The sequence below is a fragment of the Pinus tabuliformis genome, chromosome 7 (genome assembly GCF_031772625.1).
Source record: "Pinus tabuliformis cultivar Carrire ecotype Pingquan chromosome 7, CPIR1, whole genome shotgun sequence".
Classification (NCBI taxonomy): Eukaryota; Viridiplantae; Streptophyta; class Pinopsida; order Pinales; family Pinaceae; genus Pinus; species Pinus tabuliformis.
This window is the reverse complement of record NC_142293.1, coordinates 1024963679-1024980885: the sequence shown is the minus strand read 5'-3', so window position 1 is coordinate 1024980885 and position 17207 is coordinate 1024963679. Positions and strand designations below refer to the sequence as shown.

Sequence of the window (17207 nt, the reverse complement as noted above, 5' to 3'; positions counted from 1 at the left end):
ATTCACGTGGTGTGAATAAAGGATTTGGCGTCGAACACCACGCAAAATCTTCTGGTCGAAGGTCATTGATGTATACCTGTCGCTGGAAGTGAGAAACTTGCCATTGAGGCATGCAAGCTTCAAAGTACTGGGGGGGTTGTTCCTAGATCAACTTCTTGGATAATGAGCTGAAGTCGACAAGAAGCGATCCTTCAAAGGAGGGCCTTAATGAATCCCACACCAATGACACGGAACGGAGCTAATGATTTTAGTGGAGGTGAAAACAATCTGTGAGATATGATTCAGGGTGGCGATCATGGGTGGATGAAGGATAATGTATGGCAGTGGATGGGACACGGTTGACTCTTTCTGAACAACATCTCTTGAACATATAACGACACTGATGTGATGGATCGGTAGAATTACCCCAAATGTGGATGGTTTGGCGAGGACCATGGTGATGAGACCAGTGAATGAAACAACCCAACCCGATGTGATATGGAGGACAAAGTGTCATGTTCAAGAGCGACTTTCTACCATTAAAGCTTTGAGGTTCTCCCAATTTTTCCCCTGTCATTTCTGACTAGTACCTCTTTATTTTTGTCAAGCTTGAGGAGGATAACATATGCTTGTTCTATAACCTGCCCTTCGGGCAAGCCCATCGCTATGTTTTAACGAGCTTAGTGATAGGGAAACTCGTTCTCGTCTAAAGACAAGTTTGTCACTATTTAATCATTTTAACGAGTCTAACGACAAGGAAAACTCGGTCCTTTTCATTTTTAGAGAGTCTGAAAAGGTACAGAAAGTTAACTCCAAAATTCCTTTTTCGTCATCTAATCCCTTAAGTCCGAAAAAGTATAAAACAATACAGAAGGGATGAGTTTTCGATAACTTTAACGAGCCGAATAAACAAGTGCTTGACCTTTTTGTGCAATAATCCCTCAGGTCCAAAAAAGATTAAAATCTAGAGGAGGGATAGCTCTTCCGGTCCTTTTAACGAGCTGGAAGGCAAAAACTCGGCAAACTTTTCATATTTTACGAGTCAGGAGAAAAGAGCTCAAAGAAGACTCGTCTTTTGAGGAACAAGTGATAAACAGGGATAGCAGCAGATTCCAGGTACAGGTTGGAATTTTCTAATCACGGCAGTGTCACAAGGATGGCTAGGTGAAATCACTCTTCACAGCTGTTCCTCAAAATAGGTAAACAATCATATGGAGGTGAACGATTGGCCAAATGGAATGGAGGTGGCAGGTGCAAACACGACCAAGGCTTTTTATGGCTAATAAATTTACGATCACAATGGTTATTTACTAGCACTGGGTTCATTTTTTAAAGAGCTTGAATACGCAAAAACACTGCTCAATCTTATGTTTATTTTTTAACGAGCATGAACTATGTACTAAAACTGCTCGGATCTCGCTTTTCTATTTTTTAACGAGCATAAATTCCGCGGTAAAACTGCTCGATCTACCAGTCATAAGATAAGAAATGTCTCTTGTGAGATAGCTATTTTTTATGGAGCTTTATCTCACGAAGCTATGCTCCTCATATCCTTTCTTTATGCAAGTTTGGAAACGGCTAATCCTACGAGTTTAAAGGGTTAGACCTACAGGTTTAAAGGGAGGACCTAAAAATTTAAAAAATAAATAGTCGTCCCTTGCTTGCATTCCAAAAGGTTGCATGCCCCCAGGTATAAAGTACAATTTCAAGGCTGCCCCTACTTATCCGCTAAAACATTTGTTTTAATGGGTGAGGCTTGCCTCTTTCTAGTTACCCAAAGACGGTTCTATTTGCTGCCGCAAATCAATCTCTTTCTTCGGCAATGTCTACCGAAATAGACAAGGGTGAATGACTCTTTTGTCAAACACGTAACTTTGACAAAAGAATCCTGTTCTAGAACAACCCCTCTTCCTTCCACGGACGGGGTACGGACTAGTCATATTCTTTCGCGGAAATTCTACCTTATACCCAAGGTTTCCTCTGCCCAAAGCAGACCAGGATGCATGCCCCCTGGGTTCCAGTCCCATCTTTCTGAATCACTCGTACTCATCGGGAAGGAGGACTGGGGGTGGAGACATTTCTTGATTGAATAGACCATTCAGGGTTGGTATTTGACTATTTGCGATGCGTGATCTCGGAAATGAAAGTTGGTCTACGAGCTTGACCACTCTTCCTTCGTGTGGAAAACACATTACTCTAAAGAGTGAGGAGACTACAGCTCCCATGCAATATATATAGTCTCGTCCAAGGAGTAGGTTATAATCCAAGGGTCCTTGAACAACCATCGTTTTCATTTGAACAGTCTTCCCTTTCAATGTAATAGGCACATTGGGGAGGATCCCTAATGGTCGACTGGTTCCTTTATCAAAACCCGAGAGATTTCTTATCTCAGGCAAAAGCTCTGGGGAACCCAGTGCTTTCCAAGAAATAGAGGAAAGGATACTCACAGATGCCCCTTCATCAATGATAGTTCCAGCCATTACCATTCTGTAGATTTGGACTATGATTCTGAATGGTATACTGGCTGGTAACTGGGGTCTGCCTAGTTGGTTCCAATCAAAGGACACAACCAGGTTGTTTGGTGGTGGGACGAATACACGGCCGGATATGACCCTGACGATGTTCCTTCCTGCGATAAAGGAATGGGCGCATTGCCCTGATGCTCATCAGAGTCTGTGTTGATGAAAAGAATCTGGATGGTGTCATCCTTATTCTCTTTAGTGAGGGTGTCATTTGAAGATGAATCTTCAGTGACGGTGTCATTTGAGGATGAAACCTCTGAAGGAAGAACCGGGTCAACTGCCGTATCGACCTTTAGACTTTCATCTGGTCTGGATTCAGTAGGTTCATTTTCAATGACTGACGCTTCAGCTGACCACTTGAGCGGGCCAGCTGTATTTTCAACCAACGAAGGACTTGGCACGAGTTTTTTGTATCTAGGAGGAAGTCTCAACGGTGAAACCGGACGATCTTCCAAAACTCTCTTCGCTTCGTCTAAGAAGGGACAATGGTGGATGGCGTGATCGCCTTTACATAGTTTGCAGGGGGATCTTGCTCCCCCTCTTTGTCTTGAACCTTCACTTTCGCTGGTTGATGGTAAGCATTCAACGTGGCTATCAGAGGTTGATGCTCCCGAATTGTGCAAACGAGGTGACCAGTCCCTTAGTATCCGGGGAATACAGGGACAATCTCGATGGAAGTGGTCTCCTCTACATATGACACATGGCGAATTAGGCCCAGTCTGTGTTGTGTGTGGATTTTTGTCAGATGCCTTTTGCTTGCCCCCAGGCGCCCTAGGCTCCTTCTTCTTCTTCTCCTTCTTCTTCTTCTCCTTCTTCTCCATGGGAGGTTGGCTTTTGCCGGCTCTACCTTGCGAAGATGAAGGATTAGAGGAAGAGTTATAGGAAGTGGAAGGCTGGTGGGCAGCTCTAGACTCATCTAACTATTGACTAGACCGTTCAGGAACCATGGTGGTCTGAACTACATTGGTTGAGAATAGCCAAATAGGCAGGCCAATTGTCAGTCCTGGAAGCAAAAATGTGGCCATGTGGGGCGCACCAACTTCTCCCCAAGAGGAGAAAGGACTAGGATTTCCATCATGTGGAATTCCTTGGTTGGGGCGTTCCATGTTCTCAACTTAAGATCAACGCAGGAATAGGAGGTGATTATGTTCCGTTTAAAATAAATTTTATAACGACGCTTTAGACACAACTTTCTTTTTCACTTTTTAAGAGTCGAGAAAAAGCTAAAGATGACTCTAGTCTCCTTCGATGTTTTAACGAGCCCGAAGTGACAAATTCTCGGATGGACTTTTTCAGTTATAGAGTTTGAAAAAGGCCAAAAGAAACTGCTCTGGAGTTCGAGGCAGAGGGTGTGCCAAACTTTTCGCAAAACCACAGAATACGTTTTACGGTACGGGTGGTCGATCTTCGTGAATGTTGTGTTCACTGCATTGCGATCAGTAGGGCGGTCGACACGGTTTCCTATTGGATAAAGGCTTTGTTCCTATAGGGGTCTCCCAATATATACGCGACGGTACGTGGGAGCACAAGTCCGTATTGATACTTATCGCTTCACCGTGGAGGAATCACCCAACCACTCAACGCTAAGATATCACGTTTAACGACGCCGGAACACGTCTCTAGCTTAGACCTCTATGTGTTTGCGTTATGTTTCAATGCGTTGTTATGTAAATTCAATTTATTTTAAGGTTGATCTTGCTTAGCAGTTTGCCTTTATGGATCACCACGAGATGTATGATAACACTCCTAAATGCAGTCTAAGATGATAAGCAAGCTTTTCAATCTTTCAACTTTGAAAATCTTAACTACTGAGGGAAAAGAAAGTTAACATATTTTCACATAGATCATAGAGCACACACTAATGCACTTTTTCCTAAATCAACATGCAAGCTGTCATAATGCACATGCACAATGCAAGTATTTCTTTTCTCTTTCTTAATGTTTGTGCGACACAAAAAGAAAGCTGTTGTATAACTTTGAATTCAATTTCAAGTGAAAACAAAGAAGCTTGTCCAAAATCGAAAGACACCTTAAGATTTACTTGTTTCGACACTGGAAATATATAAATTCAAACCATATGATGAAAGCAAAAGCTCAATCAGCTATGAACAGCAAATAAACTAACTCTTAAGATCAATACGACACTTTATCACAGGTCCAGATCTAAGAGGCCACAGCAAGACTAGTTCACTTTCGTTATGGGAAACTGTAAATGATACAAGAAATACACAAAGAACAAACACAGTTTCTTTATACAACCGAGGTGGAATAATGACAAGGAAAGTTGGTTTCAGATAGGCACATTGACTGGTAACAGCCAACAAAAACAACAGTGAAAACAGGGCAAGAAACAGCAGGAAACCCCAGTAGCACAAGGCAAGACTGGTCCAGCGCAGGTGGGACACTGTCTGTTTGACCTTCAGTGCAGGTAGCCCCTTCGGGAACTGCGTTGAAATGCAGACAGCCTTCACAGCAGCTGCACTGAAGAACGAAACTTTCGTTTCTCTTGGTTTCTGGGTCACAGATTGCTAAAAAATTCACAGTTTTTGGCCAAATCAGAAGCTATCAGTCAAGGACACACTAAGGGATGACAAGGAGGATGAAAAACTATCACTAAGAGCTTATTAGAGTCCTTGTGGATCAGCTCTTCAAATCATAAACTTGCCCAGAAACTGAGCTAGAGTAGCTGCCCTCTACTTTGCATTTGAAAGATCCAAATGCAGTTCGATTCGGTACTCCCTTTGTTTATGAAATGAATAGCAAAACACAAACAACCAACAAGATACGATCCCCAGCGGAGTCGCCAATTTGTTGTTGGGAAAAGTATCCAATACGGAATGACCCTATCCCACTCTAAGGGTGATAGTATCTCAGCAACAATCAAAGCAAAGCTATTCAAGGTTACTTCTTTATGAGATGTAAGAAAGAGGAGGAAGAGATCCACTAACCGTTATCTTCCGCTAATGATTGATCTAATCTTCCCTCTTTGCTGCTTGCTCCCAGCTCCTTGCTCTTTCACTAGCCCAGCTACACAAAGATCCTGCAAAAGCACAAGAAAGGGAAACTACAAGAAGCATACATCCATAACTGATTCAAGGATTAATAAATCAAATATACAAGTATCAATACGCCACAAAGACACATGCATATAGAAGAACCTCAAATGATTTATTAATGGAAGAAGTAAAGTTCTGAGAGTGTTACAACCATAAGAGGCCCAATCTAGCAACACCTCCCAGCAGAAAGAAATCTCCTCTTCACCTCCTTCAAAGCAATCACCCAATAGTTCTATGCACAAACCAACAGCACTTCCTTACATTCACAAGATTTCAGCCCCCTAGACCTCTTGAGAGAGCTCTATATATAGGAGTTTTGGAGAAAGGATGAGTCAGCTTGAGGCTGGCATGAAGCTGACTAGTGTCCTCTCCCACTTCAGTTATACTTCAGTTCTTAAGTCCACTTGGAGTTTCTTGCTTCCACTTGGAGATTCAGATCCTCTTACTCATCACAAGGTGAATTCCCTGATCCAAGTGTCATTTTGGAAGCTTCCTGGGCATTTGACACCTTGCAGAATGACTGTGCCACTTGGCCAATCTCGCCCAGCGCAGGTAGCCTTCATTAGATTTGACATTCAGCGCAGGTACAGAGTGGAGCAGTTGAAATTCAGCGCAGATGCTCAGTGGAGCAGTTGACATGATCCAGAATTAGCTTGTTTTTGAGTGTTTTCAGGTGGAGAACTGATCTTTAGTGTTGTGGTTTGCTGACCTTGTTCCTCTAGGGGTAGGAACAACATGTTTAGGGACTTTGGATCCCTCAGATTATTGACATTTCATGCTTCATGCTGTAAGGCACAAAAATGTCTATAACACCTAGGAGGCATATGTGAACAATTCCCCTTCCGCTCTCCAATTCCTTGGAGCTGTATGGGTTGTTGTGTTGTGGTGTGGCTCCCTGGCTCATCCTGGTCCCCCTCGTGCCCATCCAGATGATACCAACGACAGGTTTTGTTTTCGTGTGAAAGGTGGGTTGGTAATCGAGTTGTGTTTTCACGTTTGCATAAATGATGGCCTTGGGTCGTTTGTAGGGTGGCCAATTTTCATCTTCTCTCCATCCCCACTCGGTAGCGCATGAGCGGTAATGTTGCCCATGCTCGTCCCAAGAGGCATATGTGGACAATTTCTCTCTAAGTTCTTGGAGTTGTAGGGGTTGTTGTGGTTTGGCTCCCTAGTTTGTCTTGGTCCCCTTGTGCCCCTCTAGATGATACCAGCGACATGTTTTCTTTCCGTGTGAAAGGTGGGTTGGTAATCGAGTTGTGTTTTCATGTTTGCCTGAAGGATGGCCTTGGGTCATTTATAGGGTGTCCGATTTTCATAATCTCTCCATCCCCACTCGGTAGCACATGAACGATAATGTTGGCCATGCTCATCCCGGGAGGCATACATGAACAATTCCCCTTCTGCTCTCTAAGTTCTTGGTGATGTATGGGTTGTTTTGGTGTGGCTCCTTGACTCGTCCTGGTCCCCCTCGTGCCCCTCCAGAAGATACAGGTGATAGGTTTTCTTTCCGTGTGAAAGGTGGGTTCGTAATCGAGTTGATTTGTCGGGTTTGCTCGAACGATGGCCTTGGGTCATTTGTAGGGTGGCCGATTTTCGTCTTCTCTCCATCCCTGCTCATTAGCACATGAGCGATAATGTGGGCAATGCTCATCCCTGTCCCTCTTTCCCATCCAAACGATAAGAATGTTGATAGTTTCCTCAGCGCTCCTTTGATCCTTTGTTGTTTCGGTCCCCGATGGAAGCCCCAAAACTCTGTTGTTACCTATGTCGCTATCGTGCCCCTCGGTTGTTGTGAATAGAGAATTTTGATTGGGCTAGGTAGCCATTTGTGACTCCATTGAAATTGTCTCATCGTTATATTGTTCACCTCCTCCCTATTTGGAGTGGAGGGTTTTTCTTTTCATGTGAAAGGTGGGTTGGTAATTGAGTTGGTTTTTTGGGTTTGCCTCAAGAATGGCCTTGGGTCGTTTGTAGGGTGTCTGATTTTCATCTTCTCTCCATACCCACTCGGTAGCGCATGAGCGGTAATGTTGGCCATGCTTGTCCCGGGAGGCATATGTGAACAATTTCCCTTCTGCTCCAAGTTTTGGGAGTTGTATGGGTTGTTGTGGTGTGGCTCCTTGTGATGGAAAGCCTCTTCATTGTTCGGTTGTTTATGGTGCCGGTGTCTTGTGCTTGTACTCTTTCCGTGTGGGCATTGTCAGTTGAGATGCATACATTTAAGAGGGAAGTGGAAGGGTTTTGGTTGTAAACCACCTACCCTCCCTCTTGCTTGCTTTTTCTATCAGGCGATGTGAGGCGCTGTTCTCCTTGCTATAAAGTCAAGGGTTGGCATTCCTTTCAAAGTGCACATTGTTCTTGGTTGCATTGGCTTTGAGGTTTTGATAGATGTGTTGGCCCATATGTTTGATCGAGGGATCAGCTTTTCCCTTGCATCTTGCGTGCGTGGCAGGATTTTGCGGTTGGAAATGTTAAGTCACAACGTTTATGGACATTTGTTGTTTGAATTGTGTATGCACCCCTGGTCCAATGGGGAGGAGGCTTGCTATGTCGATGGTGGGGGCTATTTGGAAGAAGGATTTCGAGGTGGAATTCTTCGAGCTCCCTCCTTTGCATGGAGGTGGCCGTAGGGGAAAAGTATTCATTGTCCAGTCGGTAAAGCTATGGGAAATCTCCTAGGTTGCTTGTACATAGGGTACGGGGGGTGCGGGGCTGCCCGATCCCTCCTCCTATTTGGATATGTTCTTGTATTGTGTAGCGAGCTTCTTGATTTGCATTTACTTCCTTCCTTTTCCTTCGCATCGTGGTTTCCGCAGGCGGTCAGGTGATCAAGGTCCACCATTTCTGCTATCGTAGGTGGACTCGTAGGTGGCCTCGGTGCGTGGCGTGGAGGGTGGGGGGGCACATTTCTAAGAGAGATTATGGGATCGGTTGGTCTTTTTATTTTGTTTCCTTATGTTTCCTTTGCATTGAGGCTACCGTAGACGATCATGCGATCGAGTTCCATCATTGCTGTTGTCCGGGTGGACTCCTAGGTGGCCTCTCTGCAGGGAGGGTTCGGGGGCACTTGTTGTTTCAATTGTGTATGAGCTCGTGGTCCAACGGGGAGGAGGCTTGCTACATCGATGGTGGGGGCTATTTGGAAGAAGGATTTCGAGGTGGAACGCTTCGACCTCCCTCCTTTGCGTGGAGGTGGCCGTAGGGGAAAATTATTCATCGTCCAGTTGGTAAATCTATGGGAAATCTCCTAGGTTGCTTGTACGTAGGGTGCGTGGGGTGCGGAGCTGCCCGATCCCTCCTCCTGTTCGGATATGTGTTCTTGTATTGTGTAGCGACCCTCTTGATTTGCATTTACTTCCTTTCTTTGCCTTCGCATCGTGGTTGCGGTCAAGTGATTGAGGTCCACCATTTCTGCTGGCACGGGTGGACTCCTAGGTGGCCTCGGTGCGTGGCATGGAGGGTCGGGGGGAATTTCTAAGAGAGTTTGTGGGCTCAGTTGGTCTTGTTGTTTTGTTTCCTTCCATTTCCTTTGCATTGAGGCTGCCGCAGGCAATCATGCAATCGAGGTCCATCGTTGCTACTGTCCAGGTGGACTCCTACGTGGCCTCTTTGCGGGGAGGGTTGGGGGGCACTTGTTGTTTCAATTGTGTATACGCTCGTGGTCCAATGGGGAGGAGGCTTGCTACTATAGTCATCGATGGTGGGGGCTATTTGGAAGAAGGATTTCGAGGTGGAATGCTTCGACCTCCCTCCTTTTCGTGGAGGTGGTCGTAGGGGAAAATTATTCATCGTCTGGTCGGTAAAGCTTTGGGAAATCTCCTAGGTTGCCTGTACGTAGGGTGCGTGGGGTGCGGAGCTGCCCGATCCCTCCTCCTCATGTTCAGATATGTGTTCTTGTATTGTGTAGTGACCCTCTTGATTTGCATTTACTTCCTTCCTTTGCCTTCGCATCGTGGTTGCCGCAGGTGGTCAAGTGATCGAGGTCCACCATTGCTGCTGTCGCGGGTGGACTCCTAGGTGGCCTCGGTGCGTGGCGTGGAGGGTCGGGGGGCATTTCTGAGAGAGGTTGTGGGCTTGGTTGGTCTTGTTTTATTTCCTTCTGTTTCCTCTTTGGATTGAGGCTGCCGCAGGCGATCATGCGATCGAGGTCCATCATTGCTGCTATCCGGGTGGACTCCTAGGTGGCCCCTATGCGGGGAGGGGAGGGGTGGGTTGGGGGGCATTTCTAAGGGAGGTTGCGGGCTCGGTTTGTCTTGTATGATTTCCTTCCCTTGCCTTTGTGTCGAGGCTGCCGCAGGCGATCATCCGATCGAGGTCCACTGTTGCTACTGTCCGGGTGGACTCCTAGGTGGCATCGGTGTGGGGCGGGGAGGTTTGTATGGCCTCTCTATGATAGGATTTGTGCGGTTAGTCGTCCTCTTTTTATTTCCTTCCTTTTCCTTCGCATCGAGGCTGCCGCAGGCGGTCGGGAGATCAAGGTCCATCGTTGCTGCTATCCGGGTGGATTCCTAGGTGGCCTCGGTGTGGGGGCGGGGAGGGTTGTGGCTCATTTGTAATATAGAGGTTGCGTGGTTGGTCGTTCTCCATTTGTTTCCTTTGCATCGAGGCTGCCGCAGGCAATCGGGTGATCGAGGTCCATCGTTGCTGCTATCCGGGTGGACTCCTAGGTGCCCTCGGTGTGGGGCGTGGAGGCCTTTGGAGGCATTTCTAAGAGAGTCGGTAAGTGATTGCTTATTTTCTTGTTGGTTGGGCCATGGCTGCAAACTCCGGAGTGGCCTTGGTGCGTTGTGGCTCGGCAGGTCTTTCCATTTGTTCGCCATGTCCTTGGCATGTTGCATGTGCTTCCTTCTTGGGATGCAAGAGGTGCAAGGCATAAAAGTTTTACATGATATTTTGACGTCTCTTTGACTTGATGGGTGTTCAGGCTGGCTCTCGGTAAGAGAGTGCCCGAATGCCCTTTGAAGCGGGAGGGTGCTACTTGGTTGATCCTGCAGGTAGTCATATGCATGTCTCAAAGATTAAGCCATTCATGTCTAAGTATGAACTAATTCAGACTGTGAAACTACGGATGGCTCATTAAATCAGCTATAGTTTTTTTGATGGTACCATACTACTCGGATAACCGTAGTAATTCTAGAGCTAATACGTGCACCAAGTCCCGACTCTTTGGAAGGGATGCATTTTTTAGATAAAAGGCTGGCACGGGCTTGCCCACTGCTCCGGTGAATCATGATAAATCGACGGATCGCACAACCCTTGTGCTGGCGATGCTTCATTCAAATTTCTACCCTATCAACTTTTGATGGTAGGATAGAGGCCTACCATGGTGGTGACGGGTGACGGAGAATTAGGGTTAGATTCCGGAGAGGGAGCCTGAGAAACGGCTACCACATCCAAGGAAGGTAGCAGGCAAGCAAATTACCCAATCCTGACATGGGGAGGTAGTGACAATAAATAAAAATACTAGGCTCATCGAGTCTGGTAATTGGAATGAGTACAATATAAATCCCTTAACGAGGATCCATTGGAGGGCAAGTCTGGTGCCAGCAGCTACATTAATTCCAGCTCCAATAGCGTATATTTAAGTTGTTGCAGTTAAAAAGCTCGTAGTTGGATCTTCGGCCGTAAGGGTCGGTATGCCTACTCGGTGTGCACCTGCCCTTCCATCCCTTTTGTCGGCGGCGTGCTCCTGGCCTTAATTGGCTAGGTCGCAGTTTCGGCGTTGTTTCTTTGAAAAAATTAGAGTGCTCAAAGCAATCTTATGCTCTGAATACATTAGCATGGAATAACGTGATAGGAGTCTGGTCCTATTGTGTTGGCCTTCGGGACCAGAGTAATGATTAATAGGGACTGTCGGGGGCATTCGTATTTCATTGTCAGAGGTGAAATTCTTGGATTTATGAAAGACGGACCACTGCGAAAGCATTTTCCAAGGATGTTTTCATTAATCAAGAACGAAAGTTGGGGGCTCGAAGACGATCAGATACCGTCCTAGTCTCAACCATAAACGATGCCGACCAGGGATCAGTGGATGTTGCTCTAAGGACTCTGCCAGCACCTTCTGAGAAATCAGAGTGTTTGGGTTCCGGGGGGAGTATGGTCGTAAGGTTGAAACTTAAAGGAATTGACGAAAGGGCACCACCAAGAGTGGAGCTTGCAGCTTAATTTGACTCAACATGGGGAAACTTACCAGGTCCAGACATAGTAAGGATTGACAGATTGAGAGCTCTTTCTTGATTCTATTTGTGGTGGTGCATGGCCATTCTTAGTTGGTGGAGTGATTTGTCTGGTTAATTCCGATAACAAACGAGATCTCAGCCTGCTAACTAGCTACGCGGAGGTTCCCCTTCGCGGCCAGCTTCTTAGAGGGACTATGGCCCTTTAGGCCATGGAAGTTTGAGGCAATAACAGGTCTGTGATGCCCTTAGATGTTTTGGGCCGCACGCGCACTACACTGATGCAGCCAACAAGTTTTTTTTCCTAGTTCGAGAGGATCGGGAAATCTTCTCAAATTGCATCATGATGGGGATAGACAATTGCAATTATTGGTCTTCAACGAGGAATTCCTAGTAAGCGCATGTCATCAACTTGTGTTGACTATGTCCCTGCCCTTTGTACACACCGCCCGTCGCTCCTACCGATTGAATGATCCGGTGAAGTGTTCGGATTGCGTCGACGATGGTGGTTCGCCACCATCGACATCGTGAGAAGTTCATTGAACCTTATCATTTAGAGGAAGGAGAAGTCGTAACAAGGTTACCGTAGGTGAACCTGTGGTAGGATCATTGATAGTAGGGGTTTTCTTTTTTGGTTCGGGTTGGTTGGGTTTCAATTGCAATGTGGGACTTTTTGGTGCATCTCTAGGGGAGCGGGTTTGGTGTTTGGCGAGAACATTGTTGGTTGCTTGTTTCAAGGTAACTACGCTTGTTTTTTCATGTGCTTGCAAGCCATGCTTGTGCTTGTCCCACCCATCCTTTGTTTTTCTTCCTGCTAATGTGTTTCTACAAGGGGTCTGGAAGCTTGTTTCTTGGGAGCCCTTCCGACGATCTCTTCGGCTAGGCATGGTTGCTTTAGAGTTGAGGTGCTCGGTAAATACGATGGATAAATTCAGACTCATTTGTAGTGGCGATGCTCAGACTTTTGTTAATTGGAAGGCATGGGCCAAGGGTGCGGGCTTCCATAGTTGGTTCTCTCGAAAAGGCGGCTATGGTTGATGTGTTTCTTGGGTGAGCTTTTCCGCTGGTGGTTGGGTCGAGGGAGTGGTTGCACGCACGCCTGGTAGCTCAAACCTTCCATGAGGCGAGATTATCGGGGTGTGGTCAAGTATGGGATGGATGAAGAGTGGTTCAGCCCGTTGGGCTGGCCACCCTAGTCCCTCCCGACCGTTCCTTCAACATGCCCTCGCGGAAGGGTTGGGTGTCGAGGTAATGAAAAAACCATCCCTCGGTCTGAGCTCCATCGAGATCGCAATTTTCCCCGCCAACAGGCATGAGGGTGGCAATCTTATCTCGTGCCTTTGTCGTCGAGGGAATTCCTCGTCCTCTCGTGACCCACTCCCTTTCTGAGGGAAAAAGAAGTAGCAGGTTGTGTCTTTGTTCCTCCCTTTGGATTGTGGATTTTTTTTGGGACTTGCGTCATTTCTTTGTTTCGTGGTGTGCGCTTTGCGAACGTCCCTCTCTCTAGTGGCCTTGCACCATCGATGTATTTGTGGCCCGCGGCTTTCTCCAGCATTGAGCGTCAGCCCGTGACAACTCCTCTTTGGAGTTTGATTATTTGACCCCTGTTGACTCTCTCGCTGGAAAGGTTGTCGGGTGTTTTGTACACGGAGGGGTGCAAGAGCGGGGTGGGTTTGTGCTATTGGCAGTGGTCTATTTCTCGTTTGAAGCCTTGTGCCACTGGGTTGGGGGGTTGTGTGCCTCTCAGTGACGTGCTCTAGACACTGGTCTCATCGTGGCCCTTTTCATTTCTATTGGTCAGTTTTAGGTTTTGATTTATTTGCTTGGTTGTTTGCTATGTTGTAAAGCTAGAAAGGGTGTTGTGCTGAATACATGTGGGAGGGTGTGAAGAGGTGGGACGCTTTTTTGATTGGGTGCCTTGTTTGATTTCTTTTTGGTTAGCAGACATCTACTCGGCGTGCTGTTGAGCTTCTCTCTTTTCTTGGGATCTTTGTTTCTTTGGTGTTGTTTTCTTCCCTTATTCCTTTTGCCCCTAGCTTTACGGAGGAGAGGTGGGATTGTTGTGGATTGGTGTTCGGGAAGGACGAAAAGCAGTGCGAGTTCCGAGGGTGGCCACCCTAGTCCATCTCGATCATCGTCCCCTGCAGTTCCCCCCTTTTTCCGAAGGTGTGGGATTTGGGAAACTTGTTCTCTGTTTGAGCCTCCCCTTGTGAGCCGATAGCCATGTTTGATATCTCTTACTTTCCTGTTGTTTTCATCCCTTCTTGCTTTTGGCCCCTTGGATTTATGGAGAAAAGTGGGATTGTTGTGGATTAGTGTTCAGGAAGGACGAAAAGTAGTGTGAGTTCCGAGGGTGGCCACCCTATTCCTTCTCGATCTCCGTCCCCTGCAGTTCCCCCCCTTTTTGCGAAGGCACGGGGGTCAGGAAGCTTGTTCTCTGTTTGAGCCTCCCCTTGTGAGCCGATGGACGCGTTTGATATCTCTCTTTCTTTCACGTTGTTTTCTTCCCTTCTTCCTTTCGGCCCCTAGCTTTACGGAGAAAAGGTGGGATTGTTGTGGATTGGTGTTCGGGAAGGACGAAAAGCAGTGCGAGTTCCCAGGGTGGCCACCATAGTCCTTCTCGATCACTGTCCCCTGCAGTTCCCCCCTTTTTTCAAAGGCATGGGGTTGGGGAAGCTTGTTCTCTGTTTCAAGCCTCCCCTTCTGAGTTGGTAGCCACTGTTGATATATCCCTTTCTCTCTTGTTTTTTTCTTCCCTTCTTCCTCGTGGCCCCTAGCGTTACAGAGAAAAGGTGGGATTGTTGTGGATTGGTGCTCCAAAAGGACGAAACGCAGTGCGAGCTCCCGGGGTGGCCACCCTAGTCCTTCTTGATCGCCATCCCCTTCAGTTCCCCCCTTCAGTTCCTAAAGGCACGGGGCTTTGGGAGGCTTGTGCCTTGTTTGTGCTTTGTTTTCTACCCTTTTATTTCTTTCGGTCCCTAACTCTACGAAGAAAAGGGGGAATTGTTGTGGGCTGGTGTCGGGGAAGGGCTTAAATCAGTGTGAGCTCCCAGGGTGGCCAACCTTGTCCTTCTTGATCGTTGTTCCGTGCATTTTCCCCCTTTTTGCGAGGGCATGGGGCTGGGGGAGATTGTCCTATGTTTGAGCCTCCCCTGTGAGGGGGTTAGACACCTTTGTTTCTCTTTCTCTCATGTGTTTTTCCTCCTTTTGCCCCTTGGCCTTACATTTGTTGTGGGGGGTGCCCCTATTCAGTTTTGTGGCCGATTTTTCGGTAATACACGTGGAAACGACTCTCGGCAACGGATATCTCAGCTCTTGTTACGATGAAGAACGTAGCGAAATGCGATACTTAGTGTGAATTGCAGAATCCCGTGAATCATCGAGTTTTTGAACGCAATTTGCGCCCGAGGCCTCGATCGAGGGCACGTATGTTTGGGCGTCACATCCCATTCAAACGCGCTCCCTGCAATATGTTAGGGAGCAGCGGAGCTGGTCGTCCGTGCCCCGTGTGGTGCGGTCGGCTGAAATACCTCAAGCGATGTCTCATGGCGTGCGTCGGCAAGCGGTGATCTTGTCCCCTTGGATGGGCAGTCGGCGTTAGCCGATGCGGGCTTTGTGTGGCATCGCTCGAACTTGTTTTGCTCTCAATTTTCCTCCCATGGGGTAGGGCGGATTTAGCTCCAACTTTGCGACCCCAGCTCAGGTGAGAACACCCGCTGATTTTAAGCATATAATTAAGTGGAGGAAAAGAAACTTACAAGGATTCCCCTAGTAGCGGCGAGCGAACCGGGAAGAGCCCAGCAGCGCTGCTTGAATTGTAGTCTGTAGAAGCATCCTCAGTGGCGGACCTAGGCCAAGTCCCTTGGAAGGGGGCGCCTGAGAGGGTGACAGCCCTCTCGGCCCGGGACCCTGCCACATCACGAGGCGTTGTCAGCGAGTCGGGTTGTTTGGGAATGCAGCCCTAATTGGGTGGTAAATTCTGTCCAAGGCTAAATACGGGCGAGAGACCAATAGCGAACAAGTACCGCGAGGGAAAGATGAAAAGGACTTTGAAAAGAGAGTTAAAGAGTGCTTGAAATTGCCGGAAGGGAAGTGGATGGAGGCTGTCGATGCGTCTCGGTCGAATGCGGAACAGCTCAGGCTGGTCCACCGCTTGACTTGAGGTGGAAACCAACACGAGCTGCTGCATTGTCACAAGCGTGGGTGGATTACTGCCTGTCAGTTTGCCACCGCGGTGGTCGAGGAATGAAGTGTGCGCCCTTGTGGTGGGCCATGTGCACCTGCGTGCTCGTGGTGTTGGTTGGCGGGCTTTCCATTTGACCCTTCTTGAAACACGGATCAAGGAGTCTAACATGTGTGCGAGTCGGCGGGTTTGAAAACCTGCAAGGCGCGAGGAAGCTGACGGGCGAGATCCCCTCTCTGGGTGGGTGCATCGTCGACCGACCTTGAGCTTATGCGAAGGGTTCGAGTGCGAGCACACCTGTTGGGACCCGAAAGATGGTGAACTATACCTGAGCAGGGCGAAGCCAGAGGAAACTCTGGTGGAGGCGCGTAGCAATACTGATGTGCAAATCGTTCGTCTGACTTGGGTATAGGGGCGAAAGACTAATAGAACCATCTAGTAGCTGGTTTCCTCTGAAGTTTCCCTCAGGATAGCTGGAGCTCACGTGCGAGTTTTATCGGGTAAAGCAAATGATTAGAGGCATCGGGGGCGTAATGCGCTCGACCTATTCTCAAATTTTAAATAGGTAAGATGGTGCGGCTACTCCATTGAGACGTACTGTGGAATCGAGAGCTCCAAGTGGGCCATCTTTCGTAAGTAGAACTTGTGATGTGGGGTGAACCGAAAGTCGAGTTATGGTGCCAAATTGCACGCTAACCTAGATCCCACAAAGGGTGTTGGTTGATTAAGATAGCAGGACGGTGGTCATGGAATTCGAAATCCGCTAAGGAGTGTGTAACAACTCACCTACCGAATCAACTAGCCCCGAAAATGGATGGCGCTGAAGCGCGCAACCTATACTCGACCGTCGGAGCAATTGCCTGGCTCCGATGAGTAGGAGGATGCGGGGGTCGTTGAGAAACCTCGGGCGTGAGCTTGGGTGGATCGGCCCCCGGTGCAGATCTTGGTGGTAGTAGCAAATATTCAAATGAGAACTTTGAAGACTGAAGTGGGGAAAGGTTCCATGTGAACAGCACTTGGACATGGGTTAGTCGATCCTAAGAGATGGGGAAGCCTTGTATCAAGGGTGCACTCTGCACGAGCATCGAAAGGGAATCGGGTTAAAATTTCCGAACCGGGACATGGCGGCGGGCGGCAACGTTAGGAAATCTGGAGATGTCGTCGGGGGCCCTGGGAAGAGTTATCTTTTCTTTTTAACAGCTTGCCCACCCTGGAATCGGTTCACCCGGAGATAGGGTCCAGCAGCTGGAAGAGCACCGCACGTCTTGCGGTGTCCGGTGCACCCTCGGTG

General features: G+C 47.7%; 3 non-coding genes across 3 annotated transcripts in view; all 3 read left to right on the top strand.

Annotated features, from left to right (window-relative positions):
• The first annotated feature begins 10532 nt into the window (after positions 1-10532).
• Positions 10533-12345, top strand: LOC149251124 (18S ribosomal RNA). Its single transcript, XR_016267674.1, has one exon. It is a non-coding gene; the product is annotated as an 18S ribosomal RNA (ribosomal RNA).
• A 2676-nt stretch (positions 12346-15021) lies between these two features.
• LOC149251123 (5.8S ribosomal RNA) lies at positions 15022-15175 on the top strand. The gene has a single exon (XR_016268021.1). It is a non-coding gene; the product is annotated as a 5.8S ribosomal RNA (ribosomal RNA).
• A 247-nt stretch (positions 15176-15422) lies between these two features.
• LOC149251122 (25S ribosomal RNA) overlaps positions 15423-17207 on the top strand; it is a 3393-nt gene continuing 1608 nt past the window's right edge. The window contains exon 1 of the ribosomal RNA XR_016267742.1: positions 15423-17207. This exon is cut by the window's right edge and continues 1608 nt beyond it. This is a non-coding gene — a ribosomal RNA (25S ribosomal RNA).